The sequence below is a fragment of the Pseudonaja textilis genome, chromosome 1 (assembly GCF_049901715.1).
Source record: "Pseudonaja textilis isolate UNSWEBS1 chromosome 1, rPseTex1.2, whole genome shotgun sequence".
In the NCBI taxonomy this organism is placed as follows: Eukaryota; Metazoa; Chordata; class Lepidosauria; order Squamata; family Elapidae; genus Pseudonaja; species Pseudonaja textilis.
In genome coordinates, this window is record NC_141990.1 from 298,434,987 (window position 1) to 298,462,919 (window position 27,933).

At 36.4% G+C, this 27,933-nt stretch overlaps 1 long non-coding RNA gene across 6 annotated transcripts in view; it reads left to right on the plus strand.

Annotated features, from left to right (window-relative positions):
- The window catches only part of LOC113435009 (uncharacterized), a 137,074-nt gene that overhangs the window by 51,817 nt on the left and 57,324 nt on the right, over positions 1 to 27,933 (plus strand). For 5 of the 6 annotated variants that reach the window (XR_003373876.2, XR_015741160.1, XR_015741161.1 and 2 more), the window contains one exon: positions 2,740 to 2,856. This is a non-coding gene — a long non-coding RNA (uncharacterized LOC113435009). Of the gene's footprint in view, positions 1 to 577; positions 698 to 2,739; positions 2,857 to 27,933 lie in introns of those variants that run through there. The other variant, XR_015741163.1, reaches the window with a different exon arrangement.

Below are 27,933 nucleotides of genomic sequence, written 5' to 3' on the forward strand. Positions count from 1 at the left end.
TCATCTAAATAGCAACCAATGCCAAACTTACAAATACTTCACAGCTTTTGCTCAGGTTGTGTTCAGAGTAAATATGCATATAATTTGTTCCTTTTGCACTCTTATTATTTAAATCAGTGAACGCTGAAATAAGATTTTTTAGCCATGCATTTTTTTAGCCTGTAGGCTGTTTTGTGGCAGATGTGTCTAATTAGTGTCTTTTATCAGTTTCTTTCTATTAACTGTCATACTACTGTAAGATAAATATAATTTCTGTCACTTGCATTTTCTTTGCCTTCTCTACTGAGAATAGAGACGGGAAAATTGGAAATGGATAAGGGGAATGAGAACTGCCTTTAAATAAAAATATGAATGTATGCTGAACAATCTTCCAGAATCTTATTTAAGGAGAGAGAGCAGTTTTTTTTCTTTCCTCTTCTTCTTAGTGTCATTCTCTCTTTCCTCATCTTGTCCCTAAATAGCCCACACTGAAAAAATTTTCGGCTAGCAGTTGCTCAACTGGAATGAGGACAAGTTGTTTTCAGTGGCCCCCTTCCAAATGCTTGTGCTGTAAGTTCTGTAATGACTAGCCTCTGGAGACATATCTGAACTAAATTTCGGACGCTTCCCTCAGCATGCCACTTTGTTTCCTCTTTCGGTCTTCTCAAGAAAATTGCAAATCCAGCAGGAGCCAGAAACTGATAACAGTAACCTAAAGGTAGATGCATCCTCTTTCCCTTGCAATCTAAAAATGTCTAGTTCATCTCAGATGTTGCAATGGCCAAGGAGTCAAATCCCCTTTCAAGTTTAAGGAGCTGTGATGAATAAGATAAGACAGAGCACTGATGATGAGCCACAGATCAACCTTGTATGGAAGGAGTCATCACTTAAGCAAAAGGCAGTAGAGGCATGGCATGGGTTGCTTGGAGAGAAGGATTGGGTTCTCAAATGAGCTTACAAGCCATATAGGAAAGTGGAAAATCCACAAGCTAGATTAATGTGCAGCAGTGGTAGGATTCAAAAATTTTTGGCTACTGGTTCTGTGGGCATGGCTTGGTAGGTGTGGTGTGGCTTGGTGAGTGTGGCTTGGTGGGCATGACAGGGGAAGGTTACTGTAAAATCTCCATTCCCACCCCACTCCAGGGGAAGGTTACTGCAAAATCCCCAATAACCTGCTTTCCAGCTCTGTTCTCCTGTGCAGGGCAACAAAAGAAGACCCAGCCAATCAGCTGCGACTCAGGAGACAGAGAATAGATGGGGGCGGGGCCAGTCAGAGGTGGTATTTGCCGGTTCTCTGAACTATTCAAAATTTCCACTCCCAGTTCTCCAGAACTGGTCAGAACCTACTGAAGACAACCTCTGATTTGCAGGTTTGAGACTTCCCAGTCCTGTGCAAAATTGTCTTTCTGTGGTATGGGCTGAAAGGATATGATCAAACAGATATGCCTAAGCAACCAAATCCTATGTTTGTTAGAGTGGTTCTTCAACATGTTATCTTGAGCTTTACAAGCAAAATTGGAATATACATGCAATGCAAAGAAAAAGCTTCAGTATACCATTTTGGAACAATATTCACAAGCAGCTGTCAAGGGATGTGTGAGTACATTTTAGAGTTGAAAAAGACAGCTACTATTAATTACACCTCCTACAGCTTTGCCATCAAAGCTGCTGAAAAATCTCCTTAGCTAACCTGAGATTTTGGTTTACACTCCATGTATAGCTTCAGATAAAAGATCTAGTGCGGTTTTTTTATCACTCTTTTGCACTATTTATAAAAACCAAATGTATTGCTACAACTTGCCTTTTTTCGATTTTAAATATTACTAAAAACTTTACTTACTGGCTTCTACATTTGGTTTTGTATCCTTTCTGTTTTGTAACATTCAGTGACATCTATTTCTTTACCGATCCACTTTAAGCAACTTCTTTGTATTTTTAAATCTTTGCTCCTTACTTTTAATGTGTGTTGTCAGTTATCATATTTCCTTTGCCAACACCTTCCTCTTTGCTCTACCTCATTAATTTTTGAAATCCTATTTCCCCATTTTTCTGATATCTGCTGCTTCTTCCCCTTCTTTCTTTAAAGCACATTTTAAAATATGCTTTCTGATATCTGATTTCTTCTGTCTCTGTTAGTCTTTCCATATGGTCTTGCATTTTTAGTCCACTGGTGCTTATATATATTTCCTTATGGTCATTTTTTTTCTTTTCTGAACTTTTATTATTTATATTCCTTTAGTTGGTTTTAGTTTTATTAAAAACCTAGAGTTGCTTGCCAAGTGAATAAATGGAATAAAATAAAACAAAAACGTTTGGTGAAAATATATTCTTTATTGAATCAGTCTATATCATCCAGTTACCAAATTATATATTGCTCAAAATCACTGTAATGATTTTTTGGAACACGTGTCCATTGTTCTCCCTTTTTCCTTTCCTTTTGCATGTTCCTTCTCCTTATTCAACACAGTTATAAATTTTTAGTTTAGAATGCTAAACTATTGAAAAGTATTTCACTTCTGTGTTGTAATTTATAGCTATGACATTCTATTTTTCTGAGGGCCGCCTTGTATGGCTGTGACAGCTGCAGTCTATCCACAAATTGCATCATGCAATCGGGATCACATCTGTTTAGCCTTTAGGGATAATTCAAGGACTGGCAACTACAAAGGCAGGCAGGAGTACTTAGGGTTGCTTTTAATTCACATTTTTCTTATAATTCCATATTTCACATCATTTATACTATTCTTTTGAACTTGACAGATGGTGCCAATCTCCACAGCCAGTAGCTTCCTATCTGACAGATGGAATAAACTTCCTTGTGGTGGACCAAATATGTTTGGATAGACCATTGCAGATAACAAGCTCAGTTTTGGCAAGGTACTAAAGCTTAAATGTAACATAAACAGAATGGACACGAATTTCCAAGAAACACTGGGCAGAATGTTTGATTATACCAAGTGTTGCCACCCACAGAGCTCTTTGGATGACTAGACTTTTTATATTAAAGAGTGGAGGCAAAACTACCAAGATCTGATATAATCAATTGCCTCTAAGTGTGGTCTATAAAGCCCCAAATTCAAATGTTACCACACCCCCTGGACTTATGAGTCATAATTTTATTAGTTTCAGACTCTGATTCAGGATGATTGTGTCCTATATAGGACTATATATTACTAGCATAAAAAATGAAAGTAACGTCTAAGACTTCTTACATTGAACTAGCAAAACATATTTTAGCTTGTGCAACACTGCTTTCCACCAAGAGTACATTCTATTGCCCAGAAAAGTATAGAAACTCTTTTTAACCATGAGTTCATAGAGGATCGTAAGTGCAGAAACTTTACAGATGTGCAAATTCAATCTTATTAGGTGCAGAGGTAGTGCAGAATTACATCAGAAGTTTCCTCACCATTTTCTGGGAAGAAGAAAGAGATAAAGGATAATTAGGTTCCAATAATTCCAGCGGTTTTGAAAATATAAATTCCATTTATTTGGGGCCAGGCATAGGCTAAGGCTTAGTAGGCATTGAGCTAGTGATGCCATGACTTGGGTGGGATGGGGTGAGAGGTGGCAAAATTGAAAAGATTTCTGAAAAACGCAATAAAAAACCGTGAAAAGCAGTAACTTTGCACTCTGTGAGCCAACATGCCTGCTCAAGGGTTAAATATAATTAAGGAGGAAGGTGTTTTTAAGAATTCCTATTGAAGGCAAAAGACGTTCACCATAGGGAGAACAATATTATGACTTTGCCTAGGGCACAAAAATGTCTGCAGCCGGCTCTACATTTATGATGCAGAACATGATGTTCTGCAATGTTCAGCTTATGCAGAATGCCACCTGCTTATTGAACAACATGCAAGATCTAAGTTTTATCACATGATGTTCATACTAGCTGACTAGCTAAACTATTGTTGCTGACTTACAAGGCCTTCATCAGCTCATGTACTGTTGGAAGCCCTTTCCAGCTATGTGCCAATCAGCCTTTAAGAAGGATGACTGGCACATAGTGGGGGAGCAGGGCAAGAGACTGCACATGGCCAAGAGCAATCTCCAGAGCAGCAATGAGAAGTGTAAATGGATGATGGAAGTCTTTGGTTTTTCAGGTTTATCCAAGCACTGTTGGTGTGTCAGTTTTGTTACTGCTTAAAGCAGGGGTCTCCAACCTTGGCAACTTTAAGCTTTGCTGGCTGAGGAATTCTGGGAGTTGAAGTCCACGAGTCTTAAAGTTGCCAAGGTTGAAGACCCCTGGCTTAAAATATATTTTTTTCATTCAGAATTTAGGGCCTTTAATGATTGTTGCTGATTTAAAGATGTCACTTTTTATATGGTTTTAATGGTTTCTTGGTTTATAATTTTGTACTTTTATAATGTTATCATTGTCATTTCTAAAAGACTTTTTCAAGTTATTGTATTAGTAGTAATTGTTATTGCCATTGTAGGGGCTTTTTAACATGTACTTGGAAAGGAGCATGTGAAAATGAAATTCAGTTCATAGTTCACTGGATGCAAACTAATCTGAATGAGGTTGCTGGTCTATGTATTCTTACTGCCAATTACTTACATATACATTATATTCCTTCACTTCTTATGGGATGAGCAGCCATATAAATTTAATAAACAAATGAAGTACATATTATCTCTCCAAAATTGGTATTTTCAATTATATAAAATAAAGCCTGGGACTGATTAGTAGCCTAATAAATATGAATTATTTTATATAAATAAATATAAATATAATTGTAATTCTTGTCAAACTGCCCAAATCAAATGGAAATCAAAACCTAATGCAACTTTTTCTGTCTTTTAACAAACCTGATTTGGTTTAGTATTTCGGCAGTCACATTTGTTTTATTTCATGCCGTTCATTTCTCTCCTTTATTTCTCAGTTTTCTTTTCCAATGAACAACTAATGTTCACAACTAGTAGCATAGCACTACATACCATCTTTGTTGTCTGTGGTATTCTTTTAAGGATTTTGTTTTCTGGTGTGGGTTGTGTTTCAGCAAATCCTTGTTGATTTTAGCACTGTTTCCCCTTTAATTCTGAAATAATTCTTTATTATAAGTAGCAATAACTGGTTTGGGTTTTTTTTCCTTTTTTAAATTCTCTACTCCTGGAAATCCTCAAAAAACACAGATGTACTAGATTTTTGATAAAATATACATCCTCTGTATTTCATATTGTCTGGTAATTTCAATACACTCACATGTACTTCAACTTGTTAATTACCTGAATTATTGAACCAATTTCAATTCTGTACTTGAAATTCTTTAAACAGATATTTATTTTTACCCCATTCCAGTGAACAAAATTAATCACAAAGCTTAAAAGAAGACCCATAATAATACAAAATTAGAAATAAAGGGCTAATCACATGCAAATAATAATTGTCTGAACCTTCTTATTAGAAAAATCAAGGGAACAGAATTTAGCTGACCTTTCAAAGTTCTCCCCAAAATTCCTGGGCAGAAAACTCAATAAGTGGCTTATTTTAATTTCTTCAGAAAGTGAAATTATCTGGCAGTTTAGCAACAGTAGGATTGCATTACAAGCAGGAAAATTTCTCCTGTAATGTTCTCCCTTAGAATGTAATTGAAGTTTAAGTTGCCAGAAAAATATCATACCACTGGAGGGAGATTTATATAATAAAACATTCCACTATCTCTTGGCCATATCTCCTTCATTATGTCAGCCCAAATACACATACTCCTTTCTTGAGAATTTCCGTGAAATTGTCTTCTTTAAACAAATTTTAACAGCAACTTTCTTTTTTATCAAATTAAATGAGAAAAGCCTCAGGATAATTTTTCTACTAGACACTATTCAAAATATAATTGAAGGACCACATTACTAGGTAGTTATTTAATTTAACCTTACATATCTTTTATATGCATACTATACTGCCATGTAGCATAAGTTTAAATTTTCTGATTTGGAGATCAGAATGTCACGGGACAGTTCAGTCATAAATGAGTCATAATCAAGCACAAATTGATGTTCCCTCGCCATTTAATTTCTGTTTTACAACCTTGATTCCTTTATTCCAAATTCTATCTAGAATAAGGTAGAACAACTTAGAACAATAATTATATTGTGATAAATTTATAAGCACAAGACCTGGGTAAGAATCATTTTTAGAACTATCCACATTGGGATGAAGAGCATAATTAATTTTGAAAAAATACATTGCAACTTTTTGACATCAAACCTAACTTAAACATCTGCACCCTCTGCTTTATTTAGACTTTCAGAGCTACTGGTATTAGAACAAACCTCACTCACTTACCTCCTCAGTGACAGGATTGGTTTACACAGGCAAGAAAAAAATGTGTAGAATAGGTGATGCCTGGCTCAGTTGGAGGTAACTGAGATGGAAACTTATCAAACAGATCCAACCTAGAAATAAGAAGAAATTTCCTGACAGTGAGAACAATTAATCAGAGAAATGGGATGCCTGCAGAAATTGTGGGTATCCCCGTCACTGGAGGTTTTTAAGAAGAAATATATCCATAATAGTACAGGGTCTCATGCTTCAGTAGGGGTTGGACTAGAAAACCACCAAGGTCTCTTCCAACTCTGTTATTCTTTATAAATCTCTCCACTCAGTCTTTTCAAGAGAATGGTGCTAAACAATATTTGGAAATGTCTATTAGGTCTTCTGATAACAAAATCTCATCTTATTGGCTAACATCAAGGGGAAGATGACTTCGAAAAAGCTTCCTCTCTAACCATAACATGAAAGACAAAGTGAGGACTAGCTGGGAGGGGGGGTGAGGAGAAGCCAAGCAAGGCGCCCCTCCATGTGAGTGACATTGAGTTGGCCACGCCCACCCAGTCACATGACCACCAAGCCACGCCCACAGAACCAGTTGTTAAGACATTTGAATCCCACCCATGCCTGACTTTCGTCCTACTTGCTTCTGTTGACCCCTTTTCCACATCAGTGACATTTTCCAAATATTGTCCACCATTGCTAACATTTGTTTGGCAATAGGAGTACTGAAAGATTTACAGACCAAGATTGAATATGTTTACTCAGAAATAAAATCCTACACAGGTCAACAGAGCTTACTTCCTAATAAGTAAGACTATAATTTGAATCTTAAAGTCTTTTCAGCCTGGTGCTTTGGGGTCATGGTCACCTATATCAGGCTGGAAGGACTGTTGCAGCCTAACACACCAAGGAGGTGCCAAGTTGTCTCCTTCATTTCTTATGGGTTTATTGAAACAATGTCATCTAATGGGACCCAGGATATGTGCTATTTCTGCTATGAAGCCTGTCTTGTTCAACAACCTCCCCCCTGAGACTTAGATGGTCCTAATCCTGCTGGTTTTCCAGAAGATTTTGATGATCTGTCCTTTCTCTTGGGCACTGGGTCTAGGATGCTACAGGAGCTGATAGCAATGACTTTGTTTCATTTGGTCAAGGAGTTGTGAGGTACCTTAATCATTTTAAATTAGTGTTTTCATTTGTTTATATTGTGTTGTTGTTGTGTATTGTTATTTATACAATCTACCAATAGTTCTAATTGGATTTGCCATTTTTAACTTCCCATAGATCCTTTCCAAACATCTGCAAAAGTTAAAGGTATTTTTTTTTATTTATGTTTTTATATACTTGATTTATCTAGCTGCTCATCGCAGCAAGTGACTTTGTGAGATTCTCACAATACATGTGCTAGTCCTCTCCATTTCTATCATTTAAGTGCTTTTGCAGATTTTCTTGGAGTGTTATTGTTGGTCACACAGTCAGCCAAAGGTTTACATTGGATTTTGCATTTTTATAATCTTCACAAGGACCTGGGATAGACAAATATTGTTGTTTAGTGGTGTTAAAGGTATTATTGCAGGATGTAGGTGCCAAATAAAGCTGCCTATTGCAATTGATTGATGGTGATTTTGATTGCCATTATTTGCAGTCTATGCAGTTTTCTTGCAACAGCTAATTGGATGATCCACTGTTTCTTCAGCTTCTTTGAGAGATGAAATTTGCTGTTTGTCTTTTCAATTTCAGCGTTATATGCATTTGTTTTTAAGGCTTGGTCTTGTCCAGCCCAAATTCGCCCATCTGCCTTTTTCTTCAATTTTCCTGCTTTTAGCCATTCCCATGTCTTCGTGTTATCTGCTCTGTCTGGGATTTTTTTAATTTACTGGCTATGTAGTAGCTTGCCTTGCCATGTCTCCTTTCTATACTTTCCTATAAGCCCAGAGATGGTATTCAGCAGGTTCTGACCAGTTCTGGAGAACCAGTAGCGGAAATCTTGAGTAGTTGGGAGAACCGGCAAATACCACCTCTGACTGGTCCCGCCCCCATCTATTCTCTGCCTCCCGAGTCCCAGCTGATCAGCTGGGTCTTCTTTTGTTGCCCTGCACAGGAGAACAGAGCTGGAAAGCAGGTTAGTCAGGTGGGGAGGGAATGGAGATTTTACAGTAACCTTCCCCCAGGAGTGTGGAGGGGATGGGGATTTTGCAGTATCCTTCCTCTGGAGTGGGGTGAGAAGGGAGATTTTATAGTAGCCTTCCCTTGCCATGCCCACCAAGCCACGCCCACAAAACCAATAGTAAAAAAAAATGAATCCCACCACTGTGTAAGCCAGTTTGGTTTCTGGGGTATTCAATAAGCCTTCATGATATACTAGCTACAGTGGATCTTCTTCACTATCCTTCATTTACTCTTCTAATCTTATTTTTTCTTCTTCAACTATATGTGTACTTGAAACATTGTACACCCACCAATTTTCCTTGGTAAGTAGAATCTGTCAACATTACTGCATGATGAAGATTCATCGTCATGATTTTTCCATTCTTCCTATTTAAAGGTTTTAATTCAGTTTGAATCCAGTCTGCTGTTCCTGCTATGTATCTTATGACCGGAATTGCCCAAGTGTTAATTTCCTTGATGGTATTTCCTCTACTCAGTTTGGACTTTAAGAGCTTCACTTACTTGATGTTCTCACTTCTAACCTTCTTCTTGACTTCAGTGTACTTGAAGTTGTCATCTTAAAGGATACCCAGGTATTTATAGTGAGCTCCTTCATCCAGACACTTGACATTATTTCCATAGAACATCTTGATTCCTTCGGTTTTATTATTTTTCCCCTGTTGAGGTAAACGTGCCACATTTGTCCAGTCCAAACTCCATTGCAATACCTTGGCTCTCTATTCAGACAGGATTGAACAACTATTTTATTTCAGATGGTGTTTTTTCATACAGCTGCAGATCATCCATGTAAAGGAGATGGGGTAGTCTGATAGATGTTTTTGACGTTTGATAGGCATGTCTTGACTTATTCGGGAATTGCTGATGGATGAATCAATGAAATGACAAATTAATAACAATTGTGAGTCTCCTGCGAAAAATTCCTCTCTTGACATTAACCTCTCCCAGTCTATCAGGTTTGACTAGCAACTGTGTCTTCCATTGTGCCATTGATCTTTGCATAAAGCTTCTGATGTTTCTGTTGACTTCTCTTATTTCTAAATACTTGATTAGCTCAACATGTGGCAGGGAGTAGAACGCCTTTTTGTAATCAATCCAAGCTACATTCAAATTGGTCTTCCTTTCTTGCAGTTTTCCAAAATCATTTTATCAATTAGGAGCTGATTTTTGTCCCTCTGCTGTTTGGACAGTTACCTTTTTGCTCAGGTGGAAAGAATTTATTTTCAACTAGATGCTGTTGGACTGCATCAAATACAACACCAGTTACTATTTTGAAAGTTGTTAGTATGCAGGTAATTGGCCTATGGTTTCTTCGTGCTGCACCTTTTTGGATCTTTCATTATCAGATAAGTTTTATAAGATGTTAGTACAAATTCAATTTCACCTCTTTGCATATTTTGCTAAATTGCTTGGCAATTAATGATTGTAGATCAGTCAGATGTTTCAACCAAAAACTATGCAGTTCATCTTTGCTTGGTGCTGACCAATTCTTGATCTTCCTTGCCCTTTTCTCTACCTTTACTGCTGCCATTTCAAGTTATTTCCTTTCAATTTCTTTTTTCTTTTTTCATTTTCCACTCCTTCATTCAGGCTGCATTATTATAATATTTGTTTGGATTGTCCCAGGGGTGGGATCCGACTGGTGGAATTACTGGTTTGGTGATTTACGTTTTGCATGCACATGTGAAACATCGTCAGCTTGCTGCCTGGACAGCTGAGCAGCGCTATGCACTGGTGCGCAGCATTTGAAAAAGCACTTTTTTCCTACTTTTTCAACTGCAGCTGTGCCGCGCAAAGCAGCTGAGGTTGATAAAGCAGGAAGTAAAGGTCAGGTAAGGGCCCCGACAGGCAGGTGGGCCGATACAGCAGCAGACATAGAACCAGTTCTATGTCTGCTGCTCTTCAGAGCTACCAGTTCTACAGAGCTGGACAGAACCGGTAGAAACCCGCCCCCCGATTGTCCCATAGCCATTCTCAGAACTGCATTCTTTTTTTTCCTTTGTCAGGTGATACTTGGCTTAATAATAATAACTTCAAGAGAGATTTGGAAATCCTAGTGGATAATCACTTAAATATGAGCCAGCAGTGTGCTGCAGCCACCTAAAAAATCAGCACAGTCCTAGGTTATATTAATACAGAAATATAATCAAGAATGCGTGAAGTGCAGTGCTGCTGTATAATGCCTTGGTAAAACCAAAGTTGGAACGTTGCATCCACTTTTGGTCATCATAATATTAAAAAGATGTTTAGTGCAGAGAACAACAACAAAAATGATTGGGGGACTGGAGGTTAAATCATATGTAAAACGGTTGCAGGAATTATGTCTAGTTTAATGCAAAGATTGACTAGGGGTGACATGATAGCAGTGTTCCAATATTTGAGGAGTTACCACAAACAAGAGGGGGTCAACCAGGGGTGGGATCTAACCCGTGTAACTACTGGTTCGGTGATTTACATCCTGAAAGATAAAGACATATATGCTTTTCAAAAAGGAGTGACGGAAAGGAGAGAAGGAAAAGTTACTAAACAAGAATTTACTTGTTTATTTTTCATTGGAGTGCTTAACATTTTTGATTAAGATGAAATATTCAATTTCATCCACTATAAAGATTTATTCATCTGTATATATTTATCTGTATTCTGTTAGTATTGCTTCTCTAAACACATCTGCAGATTAAATTCTTTGGGAACATAAATTACTATTATACTTCAAATATTATACTGGAAGATATTGTTTCTTACTGCAGCTCTGGCACTATTCCAAAAACAAGATGTGTCTAGCCGATAGAACTAATACAACATTTTTATGAAAAGTTATTAGAGTCAACAAGAAGGAAGAGAAAGTTAGAAGAGTAGAATGACAGAAAAAAACACTCTTGAATCTCTGGAAGAGGCTATTGTCTAGAGAGGCATAGTTGAACACTGAATTGGAAGTCCATGGCCATTTTACCATTTATGAAAAACAAAACTGTCTGGCGTTTTGAAAATAATTTTAAAGCAGCTTTTTCTAACAAAAATACCCTTCAGATACATGAATCCCTACCTCTCTTATTCTCAGCTATGTCCTTGCTGGCTAAGAATTCTGTGATATTTTTTTTTCACGGTGTTACCAGTCAACTCTCAAAAATCATATAAAATAGAAAATTACTCTCAACTTCTAGTTTACATCCTAATCAGTAATTCTGATGACTGAATAAATATTTGATTGATTAATCCTTATCAGTGCCTCAAAATATTCCTTTGACCAGGATCACGACAATACATTGCTATGAGAACAAAGGTTGGGTTCAGCCTTGTGGAAGACTCAGAGAAAATACTTGTCAGATCAGCTGGTGAACAAAGAACTTGAACTAAGAACCTTGATTAAGTCTCCATGTCTGAGCTGTGATTGCCTGGGCTAGTTCCTGCAACTTTCTTGGCAGGATTTTGAAGTGGTTTCCCATTGCCTTCTTTTTACAATTAAGAAAAGGTCCCCCCAGCTGGCTTCGTGCCTAAGATGGGACTGCAATTATAATACAACACCTGATGCCAATACAACACCTGATGCCAACAGATAAAGGCAGAATGCATAAATTACAACTGCAAGCAAGAGGAAAACATCCTACATACAAAATCCACCTGTGCTTTCTACAATTTTGTAAATACCAAACTTAAAGACTCAAGAACCATCCCACCCCTAAAAAGACCAAATGGGAAAGACTGAAACAATGAAGCTGTTAAGGCCAACTTCTTCAACACATTCTTCAGTTCAGTCTTTGTAAACAGCAATGTCACATTTCCTAGTCATACCACAACTAACTGTAATGATCTACTACATATTGACTTTACAGAAAATGTAGAAAAGGCACTACGTAACCTAAAACCATCCCTATCTATTGGCCCTGATGGATTATGTGCATACTTCTTTAAAAGGCTCTCATCTGCCATAGCGGAACCTCTAAGCATTATATATGAGATATCATTCAGAACCAGCTCCTTACCGAACCTATGGTCCTTAGTTACGGTCATCCCTATCTTCAAAAAAGATGATCCCAGCCTGATTAAAAACTACAGACAAATATCACTGTGTTGTGTCATGTGCAAAGTCATGGAATCCCCTCCACTTAGAGTCAAACAAGCTACTCTCCCAAAAACAATTTGGTTTCGGGGGAAAATTGTCCTGCAATCTTCAACTCCTACACTGCAAAAACATATGGACTACTCTACTTGACCAGGGTAAAGCAATAGATGCAATTTACATAGACTTCTGCAAAGCCTTTGATTCGGTGGTACATGACAAACTACTGTTAAAACTAAACTCTTACGGAATTTCCAAATCCCTTCATAAGTGGATTACTGCGTTCCTGTCAAACAGGCAACAAATAGTAAAAATAGGGAGCGCTATATCAAACCTTGCTCCAGTTAACAGTGGTGTCTCCCAAGGCACTCTATAAAAATGATCTTTGCAATCACCTTATAAGCAACTGCATCTTCTTCGCGGATGATGTAAAACTATTCAACACCACCAACAAGGCTACTGTCCTTTAAAGTGACCCTGATTATGTGTCTGAATGGTCAAACAATTGGCAACTCTAAATCTTGACCAACAAATGCTCTGTCCTACACCTTGGGAAAAAAAATCAGTACACCAAATACAAACTAGGCGGATATGACCTTGTTAATGATGCTCACTCTGTCAAGGACCTTGGAATACTCATATCAAATGACCTAAGCGCCAGAGCTCACTGTAACAGCATTGCCAAAAAGGCATTAAGAGTTGTAAATGTAATCTTACGGAGCTTCTCCTCTGGAAATATTGAATTGCTATCTAGAACATACAAAACTTTTGCTAGACCAATACTCGAATACAGCTTATCAGTCTGGAATCCGCACTGTATATCAGACATTAATACAATTGAGTGAGTCCAGAAGTATTTCAAAAGAATATATTCTCCTCTGCTCGCAACAGAATACACCAGGCTTGAGATTTTGGGTTTGGGAAACCTTGAACTACGCCGCCTATGGTTGGACTTAAGCATAGCACACAAAATTATCTGCTACAATGTCCTACCAGTCAATGACTACTTCAGCTTCAACTACAACAATACAAGAGCACACAACAGATACAAAATCAATGTAAACCACTCCAAACTTGATTGCAGAAAATATGACTTCAGCAACAGAGTGGTCAATGCCTGGAATGCACTACCTGACTCTGTTGTTATATCCTCTAAACCCCACTTCTTTAACTTCAAACTATCCACTATTGACCTCACCCCATTCCTAAGAGGTCTGTAAGGGGCATGCATAAGTGCACAGTCATGCCTACTGTCCCTGTATTCCTATTGTCCCCATTTATTCGTACCTATTTCCTGTATTCTTACTCATGTTTATACTTATACCTATTATCTTGTAAGCAATTGACAAATCAAATCAAATCAATCAATCAATAGATAAATAAATAAATAAATTTAGAGTTCTGGTTTCTAGCCTGGTGCCTTAGCCACTGTATCAAACTGCGTCTCACACCCAAAGGTACTTTTCAAAAGGCAACTGGAATTTCTTGGATTTTTTTCCTTTGAAAATGTTTCGCTTCTCATCCAGGAAGCTTATTCAGAACTGAAGAACTGAAGAAGCTTAACAGCTTAACAGATAATCAGAGTTGGAAGGGACCTTGTAGGTCATCTAGTCCAACCCCCTGCCTCTTGGATGAGAAGAAAAACATTTTCAAAGAAAAAAAAAACAAGAAAATCCAGTTGCCTTTTGAAAAGCTCCTTTGAGCAACTAAGTCCTGGATGATTGAGAATCCCCATAGAGATTCTGCCTTCCATACTTTACCTTGATTTACCTTCCCTTACCTTTCCTTGCCTCACTTCACTTAATTTTATTTCAGAGAGAAGACTTTTCAAGTCTATATTTACAATAGATATTGGATCTCTTTGTGCCAAATACTTTACGGTACTAAATTATACCTCATAGAAGGAGGCAAACCTTCCCATTCTGGTTTCTGTCTAAAAATAAATTGTTTACAAACAAATGAGCTTCCTTACTGGAAGGAAGCAGTACTGCAATAGGCAAGCCCTGCCAAAAGGCAGTTGTTGTATCAATTCCGCATTAGTGACTGTTGAATCATTAACACATCCTGTTTAAATACAGGGCAAAATCATGCTCCCCACAACTGATTAGAAGAAGACAGCTCCAGGTCAGTGACCCTTTCAGAATAGGTAACCTTCACCAAGGAAAAGTGTTGCACTAACAGTAATGGATCAATTATGCACCTCTGATGCAAGGACAAAACAGAACAAAGGTCCTGCTGTAGAAACACCGGAAGTTGTTTTGTCATTGCTTCATGTACATTCATGGTGTAAAAAAGATGTTGAGACTCTAGAAAGAGCGCAGAGAAGAGCAACAAAGATGATTAGGGGACTGGAGGCTAAAACATATAAAGAACGGTTTGCTTGAATTAGGTATGTCTAGTTTAATAAAAAGAAGGAGTAGAGGTCACATGATAGCAATGTTCCAATATCTCAAGGGTTGCCACAAAGAGGGAGTCAAGCTATTCTCCATGGATGGAAACTAGTCAAGGAGGGAAGCAACCTAGAATTAAGAAGAAATCTTCTGACAGAATAATTAATCAGTGGAACAACTTGCCTCCAGAAGTTGTGAATGTTCCAACACTGGAAGGTTTTAAGAAGAAATTGAACAACCATTTGTCTGAAATGGTGTGGCGTTTCCTGCCTAAACAGGGGGCTGGACTAGAAGGCCCCCAAGGTCCCTTCCAACTCTGTTATTCTATCCTATCCTATCCTATCCTATCCTATCCTATCCTGTCTTGTCCTACCCTGTCCTATTCTATCCTATCCTATCCTATTCCATCCCACCCTATCCTATCCAGGGATGTGATCCGACCAATATAACTACCGGTTCTGTTGCTCTGCATTGTGAGCGCAGGCGTGTGCATGCGTGAGTCACGCGAGTGCAATTTACCACCTGCTAAACTGCCCGGACAGCTGAGCAACGCTGCGTGCAAGTGCGCAACGGTTGGAAAAGCCTTTTTTTTCCTGCTTTTTCAACTGCAGACGTGTCGTGCAAAGCAGCTGCGGTTGAAAACGCAGGAAATAAAGGTCAGGTAAGAGCCCAGGCGGGTGGGTGGGCCAAAAAAGCAGCAAACATAGAACTGGTTCTATGTATGCTCTCTGTTTGCTGCTCTTCAGAGCAACTGGTTCTACAGAAGTGGACAAAAGCGGTAGAATCCCACCCCTGATCCTATCCTATCTTATCCTATCTAACTAAGTATGTTCTACACTGATTGATGGTAGTTCTATGCAAGAATCATCCAAGAGGAGATCACAAATCAAACCTAGGACTTTTGATATCCAAAACTTATGCATTATCACCAAATCATCACCTTCCCGGTTCCACCATTCTCCATATCCCAACCATCCCTATCCAGAGCAGGGGTTTCCACTAGTTTGAGCTGAGCTGGCCAATTTTCCCCATTGTCTTCAGCGAAGGAAGACTTTTAAAAGTAAACAACCAAATTTTGCATTCATAACTCCTATCCTGCTAGCTAGAACTTGGGGGGGTAATGGAAGATTTGGTGGTACTTCACTTTTTGCTTCTTAACTAATTGGTAACAGTACTTTTTAAAATTATTGCACAAGCTAAAAGTATCATTGTTCCTACTGTATGTAATCTTCCAGATATGAAAATTACAAAATACCCTCAACAAAGCTAAATTTCTATCCACAAAAACTTGTGAAAGAACAAACTGGTTATTTTTTAAGATGCAGAAATATCACTTTATTAAAAATGAAAGTGAAAAAGAATGAAGCTCACCAGGAGAGTTGCTTCTCTAAATCTAGCACACTTTGCAGACCTGTTAGAGAAAGAAATATGGGTCCAATGGTGAAAAGAAGGGGCAGAACAGAAATATAATAACATCTACAATCCATAAAGAAACTATTCAATAAATTAAGCAATGGCAAAAAGACATGTTTAAATTTATATGTCAAGGAAACAAACCACAAGTTAAATATAAAGTGTTACAAGATACGTAGCTGGATCTTTTTTATATTGCTACAGAAATTTAGCTGGGGGAAGGAGGTATTTGCTATTTCATATCTGGAAAATAACATACAATAGTAACAAATCACAAATTCTTTAACCTGTTCTTCCTCTGTTCAAATTTCAACACAATTTTGTATATTTTAGCAGTTAAATATTCATCAATGATACATAACTATATTTTAAATTCTTATTTTGCTCCATACCTTTTTATCTTTTTATTCATTTTAAATCTTTCAAATAGGAAAACCATCAATTGCATCCTTCTGCTATTAATTGCTCTTTTGATTTTATTTTAAATTCTCCTTGATAGTTTTCCAATAAATCCTAGTATATTAACCATTTATTTTTGTCTGCCAATTCTCTTCTGTAAAATGCTTCTTGAGTTGATATCTGTGTTTTGGGGTACTGTCTGGGTTTATTCCATATTCTCAATATGATTCATCTAATAAATAATTTTAAAATCCACATTAATTTTAAGATTATCATAAATATCCATGTCACCCAAACCTCACATTATGATCTTGTTTCTTGTTTCTCAGCAATATCCACTCTTTCATCCAGACCCAGCAACACACACCAAAATATAATTTCAAGTCTGGTAAACCCAATACAGCACAAGCTAGAAGTATTATTGTTACTATTGTATGTTATTTGGGCTAAAACTTGCTTTTGGTTATAATATGGAGATGAATCATTGGAAATATGTAGTGAAAAGGCATGACGTTTACATTGTGTTAGAATCTCAAAAAGAATTTTTATAAAATAATCCGCTGTTGGTATATGACATTAGATAAATTATACAGAATGTATAAAAATGCTTGAAAAATACTATATATTGGAAATGTGAACAACATGGACATTTTATGATGTTTGGAGGACAAATAAAAAAGCTAAAAAAATTGGATACAATACATCCTTTGATACATAAGATTTTTAAAAAGCAATTGAATCTTTAATTGAAGATTAAATTCAATTATTCGGTTGAAATAACAACTTTCCCTTTTAGGATTAATGAATAAAGAAAAAGTTATGGAAGATTATTTCAATAATATGATTATCACAGTGAGATTACTTTATGTGCAGAGATTGAAGGATTTGACACTATTCACTATAGAGGAATTGTAAAGTTGACAATTTTTTCTGAAATCGCTTTCTTTTATTAGAAAAAAGATATCTACATTTACTAGAGACTGGAATATTTGGAGGGGGGGCTTTTTGTGTAAAAATGTAAAAAATGAACATGTCATTAATGGCTTGATAATTAGAATATATTATAGAAAAAAGAGTAATATGATGTAGGTTTAGAGGGGAGATGTTGGCATGTATTTGTACTTATAACTGCTATGAAGAATATGAAGCACTTCTATATATCTTTTTTTCTTTTCTATTTTCAGGGTTTTTTTTCTTTTTGCCCTTTTCATTTTCTGTTTTTTTCTTTTTCTTTTTCTTTTTTTCTTACATACTTTATATTAGTTGATACCACTTTTTAATCTTCTTGTGTAAATTTTTACATACAAATTATATACAAAAAGAAATAATTCAACAAATACAATCCTATGAAATGATAACTTCTTCAGTTTTAGATTTCCTATTTGGGACATTATCTATTACTATGCTTAATTAGTTCTTTCGGTAAATTCCACTCATGAATTAAATGGATGGAATTAATGAAATATTTCTTAATTTGTAATAAATTTTAATTTTTTAAAAACCTACTCACCACAGTATTGTTATAAAATAATTGGTACATTTTTATATTTAATAATGGAAAATAACTTATATTTCCATGAAGATCTGAAAAATAGTATTTTTATATATATTTATTTATGCATGCATGTTTTTTCACTCTTTTGTAAAGAGAGCAGATATTTTCCAATCTATACTTCATAATATATCAGGAAGCTTACTGAATTTTTCCCAGTGACAGAAGCTAGAAAACCTAGCAATAATAATAAATAAACAGTAACAACAATAGTACATGATACATTTTACTGTATTTAATTAATTTGGTTTAATTTCAATTAAAAGGACAAGTAAGTCCAACTTATCTATGCTTCCCTCCCATTAAACTTTTTCAGGGTGGGTTTTCTTTCACCCTGGCCCAGAAAAAAGATGTGCTATCTTGTTTGTTTGCTATATTGAAGGTTCTATCAAAACTCTATTCAATATGTCAGGCTTTGAAGAACATACAAGCATTGTTGAGTTGGATTATAAAATCAGGCAGTTCCTTATTTCCCATCTGAAGTGCAAACATCAGATCATGGACTGGTTGCCAAACTTTTTTGACCAGTAGTTTTATTTATTTAATTCCATTTAGGCACCATCTAACTCCAACTTTCCCTTTATTACTCTTATGATTCCAGTCAGTTTGTGTGTGGGGTGTGTGTGTGTGTGTGTGTGTTTTCAAGAAAAGTTCCTGCACTTTTTTGGCACTATTTTTTTTTTCAAAAGTGGTTTACTTTCTTCTTTCTAGGGCTGAGATGAGAGTGAGAGTCCAAAGTCACTCATCTGGCTTTGTGCTCAGGTTTTGTGGTTCCTAGCCTTTAACTGTTACATTAAACTGGGTCTTAAATTGACTGTCTCCAATCATAAGACAACCATCTTCCATGAGGCAAGCAAGGCATTGTGTTGCACGTACAGACCATTTTATTTCCATTTTGTTTGGCTAGTATCAAGGTTGGCAAACGTGAGGACTCAGGTTTGTGTCCTATATTTGTGTGCTATATAGCTATTTTTCTACCATAAGGTAGTTAAATTCTTAATTTTTTTAACATGTCAACAGCTTGTGTAAAAGTAAAGTTATAAAATGAATGAAAAAAAATGGATCAATTTCTCAACAAAAGAATGGCAGGATTTGGCCTGTTTTCTCTAGGATTCTTCATTGCTTTTTTGTTTCATGATGGCTTCATGATAGCCATCCTGCTAATTGTTCAGATTATAGAGTATGAATCTTGAGAAACTATCATGGAAGTCTACAAAAAAAATTTTAAAAAAATCAGGGCAATGTTTTAGGTTGATTATTCATTCCAACTGGGGTAAGAATTGTCTAGAGAAAATAAAAGATTTTCAACTAGCCCTTCTGATTTGGTAAATCAGAAACATGGCTTAATTTATTTTACACATACACACAACATGGTTTTAGCATATTGTTATTAAATCAATGTATCAGTATTGTACTTTTATGATACTATAATCTGCTTTTTTTTAAAAAAATCAGTAATAATTGGAAACATACCATCAAAACAATAATTGCATTTAGAGTTTAAGAAAAACTTATATAAGCAACATTAGTAGGACAAAATGTGAAGTAATTACAAATTAAAAGCAATAAAAACAGCCCCAATCTGGCTGAAGCAGATGGTTATTGTGCCCAGTTAAAACAAGAATGGCCTAACGCAGCATTTCTCTGATTTTCTGCAATCATGGACCATTAACTAAATATTTTAAAAATTCAGAGCTAACCAATTAAATAACAGTCCATCCTCACAATGTTGTGTTTTAAGACCATGGGAATTCAACTTTTTAAGACCGTTACTTGGCATCAATTTTCCCTAGCAATATGCAGAGCCCGATGCAGTTAATTATAGTAGGGTTTTATTTCTCTGTTTTATTTTGTAACTCTTGGCCAGCACTCCAAATCTGTTGAAATGACAGATTTGGCCTCTGCATTAGCTGGATAATGTATGAAACAATCTCCTTAAGCCAAATCCTATCTCTTCTGGCATACATTCATAATAATAGACTTTTCTTTTCTACCCAAGCTACTATAACAGATGTTTTTAATGTCAATGGACTAATGTCTGAGATGATTCTGTTATATTTTCCTGTCAGCAGAGTCCTTTTTTAAACTTTTCCCAGTTAGATTGACCCAGACTAAAGAAAGATGCAAAAGCACTGAACCATGGACGGGTGGTTTTTTTTAATATCTTCTTATAGGTTGAGGAAATTTTTTATTTTGTAAAAAAAGACAAAAGTGATATATGTTTCGTCTTGCTGGGATGCTATGCTTCCTTTCTTCTCTTTGGGACTGTCTTCTCTTCCTGAAATAAAAATTCCTTGGTTGATACACTCTGTTGGTGACTGCTTGGCTCCAAAACACAAGTCTTGTTCGATCACGGGAAAGAGACTCGAGACCAGTGTGACTTTTCAGCTCTTTATTTTTTGTTAAGTTCTGTGCAAGATCTTGGAGCCGCGGCAGCCCCTTTTTATAGGGATTTCCCATGGCTCGCAACCAATGACAGTTCTTTGAATCTCCCGCGATCGGCCGTGCCAATCGCGGGCGATTCTTAGCGAACCAATTGTAATAGGTTATTTGAACCAATCATCTACAGTGTCTGTTGACCAATCAGAAGAGGGTATTCCAAGTATGCTAATATGGAACACTTGTCCATTCTCCTCCCAACTCCACACCCCAAACTTGTCAAGGTTGCAGCTTTCTAAGCAACCTTTGCTGGGGAAAAGGCCCAAGCAGAAAGAAAATAAGGCAAAGTAGGTGCCTGAAATTTTATTCCTTTCACAGATGGGAAAGTTTTAAAAATATTTCACATGCATTCAACTTAAGGGAATAGAAACAACCAAATAATATCTTGGTTAAAGTATAGAGAAGTATTGCTTTAAAACGACAAAAAAGTAGGACAGATTTCAGTGCACTTTTAAGTGCTTCTGTAAAAATCAAAATTACATTTTCACTCCAAGCCCATTGCTAAATTTCCTATTCTTAGCAGTATCTTGTAGAAACACTGTGTAGATTAACAAAGGCAAGGCAGCACTTAAATCAATATATTTTCTCTTCAAGGACTGGGTGCAGTACACTTGCGTTGTTTGTGAATGTGAAATGAACATATTGATATACTTCTCGGTTAAATACCAAGGTCCTTGGGTAAATATTTTTTTAAGATATGTTTATCAATAATGAAATGGGGAAAAAGAAAAAGAAAACATGCAGAGTAGATAGAATCCTGATAGATCAGTTTTCCTTCATGGCCTTAGAGACCTCAGTGAACATGCAGAAGACATTGTCCATATAAAATAATTGAATGTAGTACAAAAACCATAATCCAGACATTTGGTTTATTTTTATTTATGAATAAGTGTATATATGTCATTGTTGTCTACATGGCTTTATTTGCATTCAACATGAGATCAGTTTTTTATCATGTGCATGCATCATCCTTTCCTATTACTTGGCCATGTCAGGGTCAGGAAGCATTTGTTTCCCTTGTCAATTATCCCATTAAGGACAGATTTCTTTTTCTTTCAAACTAAGGCAGCAGTCCCAAAACTTTGTGGCTTGGCAGCCCAGCTGTGAGGGAGAGTGGAACCGGCCCTTGCGAGTGGTAGGCCAGCATGCATGCATTTCCACACTGGATCATACTGCTTGCGCAAGTAGAGCTGCATGTATACACCAGCCTGCCTCTCATGTAGCCCAGTTCCGAATAGGATCATGGTCCAGTAGTAGACCATGCCCAGGGGGTGGGGACCCTTGAATTGAGAGATTTCAAAACTATGGTTAATGAATCTGGTTGTTAGAACTATACATATCCTTGATTCAGTCAATACTATCTATCCATTGTTTGTTGATTGAACCAGAAATAAACAGTCAATCTTGCAGATGAGCAAGATAATCATTGTTAGTTTATCAAATTTATACAACTGTCCATCTCACAAAAAGTGACTCTGTAACATAAAAAGATAAGTATGACAAAGTCAGTTTAAACACACACACACACACACACACACACACACACACAATTTGATCAACAACAGAGCTAGCTCAAGATCTCAACAGTCTTCACCAAATTATCTTGCTTTCTCACTTTTATGTTATTCTTGTCTTGGAACTATACAGATTGGTTGGAAACTTGGACAAGTATTACCTAGGAAACCTCGTCAAATAATCTGTCCTTGTTTCCAAATCAAGGTTAGCTATAGTTACAGTCAGTGACAAATGACAAGCATGACTGTGTTGAAATAGGTCATAATTTCATAACCAACCCCTATTTGCACATCACATTAAGTTAAACTGTAACTTAGCATGATGGATGAAACGAAATATTCAAAGAACAGAGCTGGAAGGGTCCTTGGAGGTCTTCTAGTCCAGCCCCCTGCTCAAGCAGGATACCGTATACCATTTCAGACAAGTGGCTGTCCAGTCTCTTCTTAAAAACCTGCAATGATGAAGCACCCACAATGTCTGAAGGCAAGCTCTTCCTCTTTGTGGCAGCCTCTCAAATACTGGAATACTGCTATCATGTCCCCCCACCCAAGACATGCTATCGTGTCCCCCTAGCTTAAGAGCTGTGGTGACACAGTGGTTAGAATGCAGCACTGCAGGCTATTTCTGCTGGCTGCCTGCAATTTGACAGTTCAAATCTCACCAGGCTCAAGGTTAACTCAGCCTTCTATCCTTCCCAAGGTCGGTAAAATAAGGGCCCAGATTGTTGGGGGAAATATGCTGACTCTGTAAACCGCTTAGAGAGGGATGTGAAGCATTATAAAGCGGTATTATAAGTCTAAGTGCTATCACTATTGCTAGTCCTTCTTTCCTCTAGGCTAGCCAAACTCAAATCTTGTAACCGTTCTTCATGTTTTGGTCTCCAGGCCTTTAATCATCTTAGTTGCTCTTCTTTGCACTTTTTCCTGAGTCTGAACATCTTTTATGTAATGTGGTGACCAAAACTGGATGCAGTATTTCTAGTATATAATTAGAAATATCTTCCACCTTGCCCTTCTGAATGAATTTTGTTTCTGGAAAACAAATTAATTGGGAAGTGTGTGAGAAAGCAGAAGAAGCAGAAGATGATGGGTGACATCCTCTGGACCTCTTATAAAATCCCATTATTTGAAGCAGTTTAACAAAAGCCTGGGCTGACAACATCCTATCACTGTGAACTTGCTCTCAGTAACCTAGGATGAACCTGGTATTATGACATGTTGATATATGCAATCAAATTGCCTGTGTTACATAAGCAGTATAGACAGAATTTAGTTCCCAAGGAGATTATAGTCTAAATGAACAGCTGGGAAACAATAGAGGGTGGTAAGAGCAAACAGGCAGGGAGTGCAGTGCATGTTGATGAATGCTATCATACAAAAAAGGAAGCATCTGCAAAGTAAAACATTGCTTGAATTAACATTTACCAGAACATATTACTTTCAATTAAAGAAGGACATTAAAATGAAAAAGGTTTCAGATAAGCATTGGATAAATGAAATATATACTTTAGGTCTCAGATTGTATTCCTGTTGCATTGGAAGAAATGAGTAATTCTTTGAAACAAAAGTCAGGAACATTGCTCATGAAGCTTCAATTTGAATGTATCCCAAGTCTTGAAAGAAAGAAAAAATCTTGCAAGAATCTTATGATTTTACTTCCAAGATAACATGCATTCTCATAATGAAACACTGAAAGATCCTGGGTACAAACACTAAGCATTTCAAACTACTGGGTGATTATATGATAATGATTGTGAGTCCTAATGATGATTAGGAAGCTATTGATATACTCAGAGACTGGGGAACGCTATGATCCCTGTTGGCAATGCACTAAGAAACCTTATTTAAAATCTGAAGTATAATCCAGGTTTCAAATAAATTCTTAAATTGGATTTTTAAAAAATATATTATAGGACTCCTCCAGATTAGAGGTAAAATTTGAAAACAGTTTTGAAACCTAGTAAGGAAGCGCCCTTACTTTATTTTGCTTTGGCACCAACTCTTCTTCACAAATCACAGAAAATGAAGCTGTGATTCCAGCCTCCTAAGACTGCATTTATCAGGCTCTAGAATATATCAATAAATCATTGGTGTATCATTATAATTAAGTATCAAGGAAAAGCTGTCAGAACTTTACTGTTGTTCACCAGAGGAAACATAAGAAAAGGGAAAAATAAGGCAAACTTAAAGCTGCTGACTTCTAAAGTATTTCAAAATGGAACTTTTATGTGAATCACAGATTCATTTTAGTGCAGAAACAGTAGCTTGAATAAGGTGTTTGGATACAATTTCTCAAATATGTTCACTAGGCATTTTAATGTGTGTAAAGACATTGGCTAGGTGGCTCTTGTAATTAAGCACATTTAATGCAACAATGAGCACAGAAGCGGGAAGTTGTAGAGCAAAAGACTATTGGAAGGCAACTGTGTTTGTAACAGTAAGTAGGAGAAAAATTAAGAGTGGGTGGTTCTATGTCTCTACCAGGAATTTAAGAAAGTAGGGGTTCCAATGTTTGACTGCCATACTTCCAAATGTATGAAATAAGTGGTTTTTATCAGGGCAACCTGGTCTACCCAAATAGGGGACAGAGCAATCCAGGAGCCTTTGCAGACAGTCACTTTCCTGACAAACTATTTTTGTGTTAAAATTTTTATTTTATTTTACTGACATAGAAAGAGACGAGAAAGAGATTTATGCTAGGAGACTAACATAAATCTATTTCAAGCTATTTAGCTATTATCAGCTATTTTTATTTAAAAATAAAATTTTACTCTTCAGATGTATGGGCAATTTGCTGAGTCTCAGATCAAACTGAGCTGCTTCATACTGATTTGTTAGACAGTGTAAAGGGCATCCCATTGAGGTAGTAACCTAAATTGCAACTTTAACTGTGTATGTGATTATATTGGACCAGTACAGAAAGCAAATGTATCAGCCACAAAACAGAGCACCCAAACCCTTCTGCTTTTAGTTCTCATTTCTCATTTTATAAAATGGCAAAGAGAAAAGGAAAATAAGAATATACATGATTCTTCAACATCTCTTCTAATCAAAGGGAACACTTCATTGGCAATTCTCCAATCAATATTGTCTAATGTCAAAATTTTATGGACTTTCCTGGTTTTTTTTAAAAAGTGTTGAATTTACAGACTGCTTCTGAAAACCTTGCAACTATCATCTGAAATTTAATTAATATCTTACCAAATGACATAATTTAGAATGTCCACAGTTTCCTAAATGTTGCCAATTGAGAAAAAGCAGTTAAGGGAAATTTCCCCTGAATCTACAAAACTCTCTTCTTACATACACAAACACACTGATATTGTATATACCTATACTTAAAATTAATTTTTGAACCCTAAAAAAGAGTAACCATGATTGTAAATCTCATCCAATTATCTCATGTAACAAAAATGTCATGAAAAATTACTATTTTAAAAAAACAGAATTTATTTATGTCCAATTCCCCTGTACATATTTCTTGATAGAAAGATAATCAAATTGCTACCATACTTAGAGCACAGGAGAGATCGACACCTACAATGTGAGAACAAAATACTGGCAGGGATGGGCTTAAATTTTTTTAGTAAAGGGTTCTCTGCCTAGTTGCTGGGTGCACATGGCCATGGTAGGCATGGCCTAGTCAGCCTCCTGCACTATGGCAGGGGGAGCGTTTTTGTCCTCCCTGGGCTCCAGAGGCTTTCCTCGAGCCTCTGGGAGTGTGAAAATGGCCTCCCCGGGCTCCAGAAGCTCTCTTCTGGCCTTCCCAAACTTCCGGGAGGCCCATTTTTTGCCCTTCCCGAACCTCCGTGTGCACCCTGCACTTACCTCCATCCAAAATGAGCCATGTGGGTACTCCTGGGAAGGGAGGGGCAAGGTGGGAGGGGACAGCCAGGAATGGGATTTGGGGATTCTCCAAACTGGGCAGAATCTTAGCTAGAGGATCTCCTGAACCCCTGCGAACCCCCAGCAGCCCACCCCTGAATACTGGTACCTTTTTATGTTTCTATGCAGCCTTGCAAAAATTGACCCAGGGATATCATAGCTCTATTAGCAATCCTCAGAATCCCCCAGTATGACAAGAACCAAAGCAAGCCTATTTTGAATCTAGCCATTTGAAGGGCTTTAAGGATCAAAAGTAGCGCTTTATTTCTTATCCATGCTTTTAAAGCATTGGTCTCACTTTTGAAAAACTCCTGAAGCCCTTTCCCAAAACTTCATTAGTGTTGTTTTTATAGTTGTTAATGTTTTTAATATGAATGATTAAGCATTTAATTATTTTAGCTTTGTTGAACCCTGCCCAGAGTCACTTGTTTTGTGAGATGGGAACTGTACAACTTGGAGAAATAAATAAACAAAACAAAATAGCCCCTGCTGACTTCTGGAATGGGCTCTTTATTTACTACACAAAACCTGATATATCCCTTTGGTCAATGGCAGTGGTGCTCAGGTGGCAGCAGAGCAGCCATGTAGCTGGACAGAATATGGCTTCAGATGATGAGTAGTGACCATAAGAGCCTTTTTGAAGATATGGGGTGTATTTGCCACATATCCTGGCCTGGGCATCTTTGCAGAAAGATGGAACGTAAATGGAATAAATACATTTTTTTAAAAAAATAAAAGTTTTATTTAAGTTTTCACAAAACATACAAATACAAATAAAATATCTTTTTATGAGAACAGCGTGGCCCCAGGTTATCACTTCTCCATACAGACATAAACTCAATACATATTTATCTTACACATTCTAATCCATATCTTATAACTATTTTCACAATTTTTTCAATAGCTTTTCCCTTTCTTTACTTCATATAGCCTTATTTTAAATTATCACATTCCTTTCTTAATTCAATTACATATATTTTTCTAATTTTTAAAATCTTTCTAATCAATGTTTTTATACTTTTGTCTGTCCTGTTTACAATTTCATATTATCTTTTCTCAAACAAATTTTCCTCTGTAATTACTAGACTAGAGTGTAACACCTTTGTATCTTTTTTCAAATCTTATTTAAAAATTTAAGTTACATCTTTATAGTTATAACATTCATTTTCTAACCTCTATTTTATAACACATACCTATTTTTAATCGAATTCTGCTTGGTACATTCCCTTAAAATACACACTAAATTCTTAAAAGAAAAAAGTATATGTATATATATATCTGTGTATATATGTATAACAATAGTAAATGGAATAATTATTCTATTCAAGAACAGCTCTGCCATTAATATTAATAACAATCTTTTACATTTCTAATTCTTTTAACAAACCTTACCTAGTAATATCAGTTGTCTTTCACTTTAATCATCTATATTTCACATTTTACTTATTACTGTCTTTAAATAAAAAACCAAACAATAGTTATTAACAGTAGTCAATAAAGTTATTATATATATAAATTTTATTGAATTTACAATTAAAAAAAATAACATAACAACATTACATAAGAAACAGAGAGAGAAAAAGAAGAAAGAAAGAAGAGAAAGAGAGAGGAAAAAAAAACAAACGCTCGGTCTTGCGACCGAAAAAGGAGAAAAAAAAGTATAAAAGAGAGAAAAAAAACAAAGAGACGGAAGAAAAAAGAAAATACGTTAAAACCAGACAGATATTCTTTTTGACAGTCTACAAGATCCAATTCTCCTACCTTACATTAAATATACACATCTTATCACTATTTATGGTTATTTATGCTTATTTATGCTCATTGAACAGTTTATCTCTGATATAACCAATTATACCACGCATTCC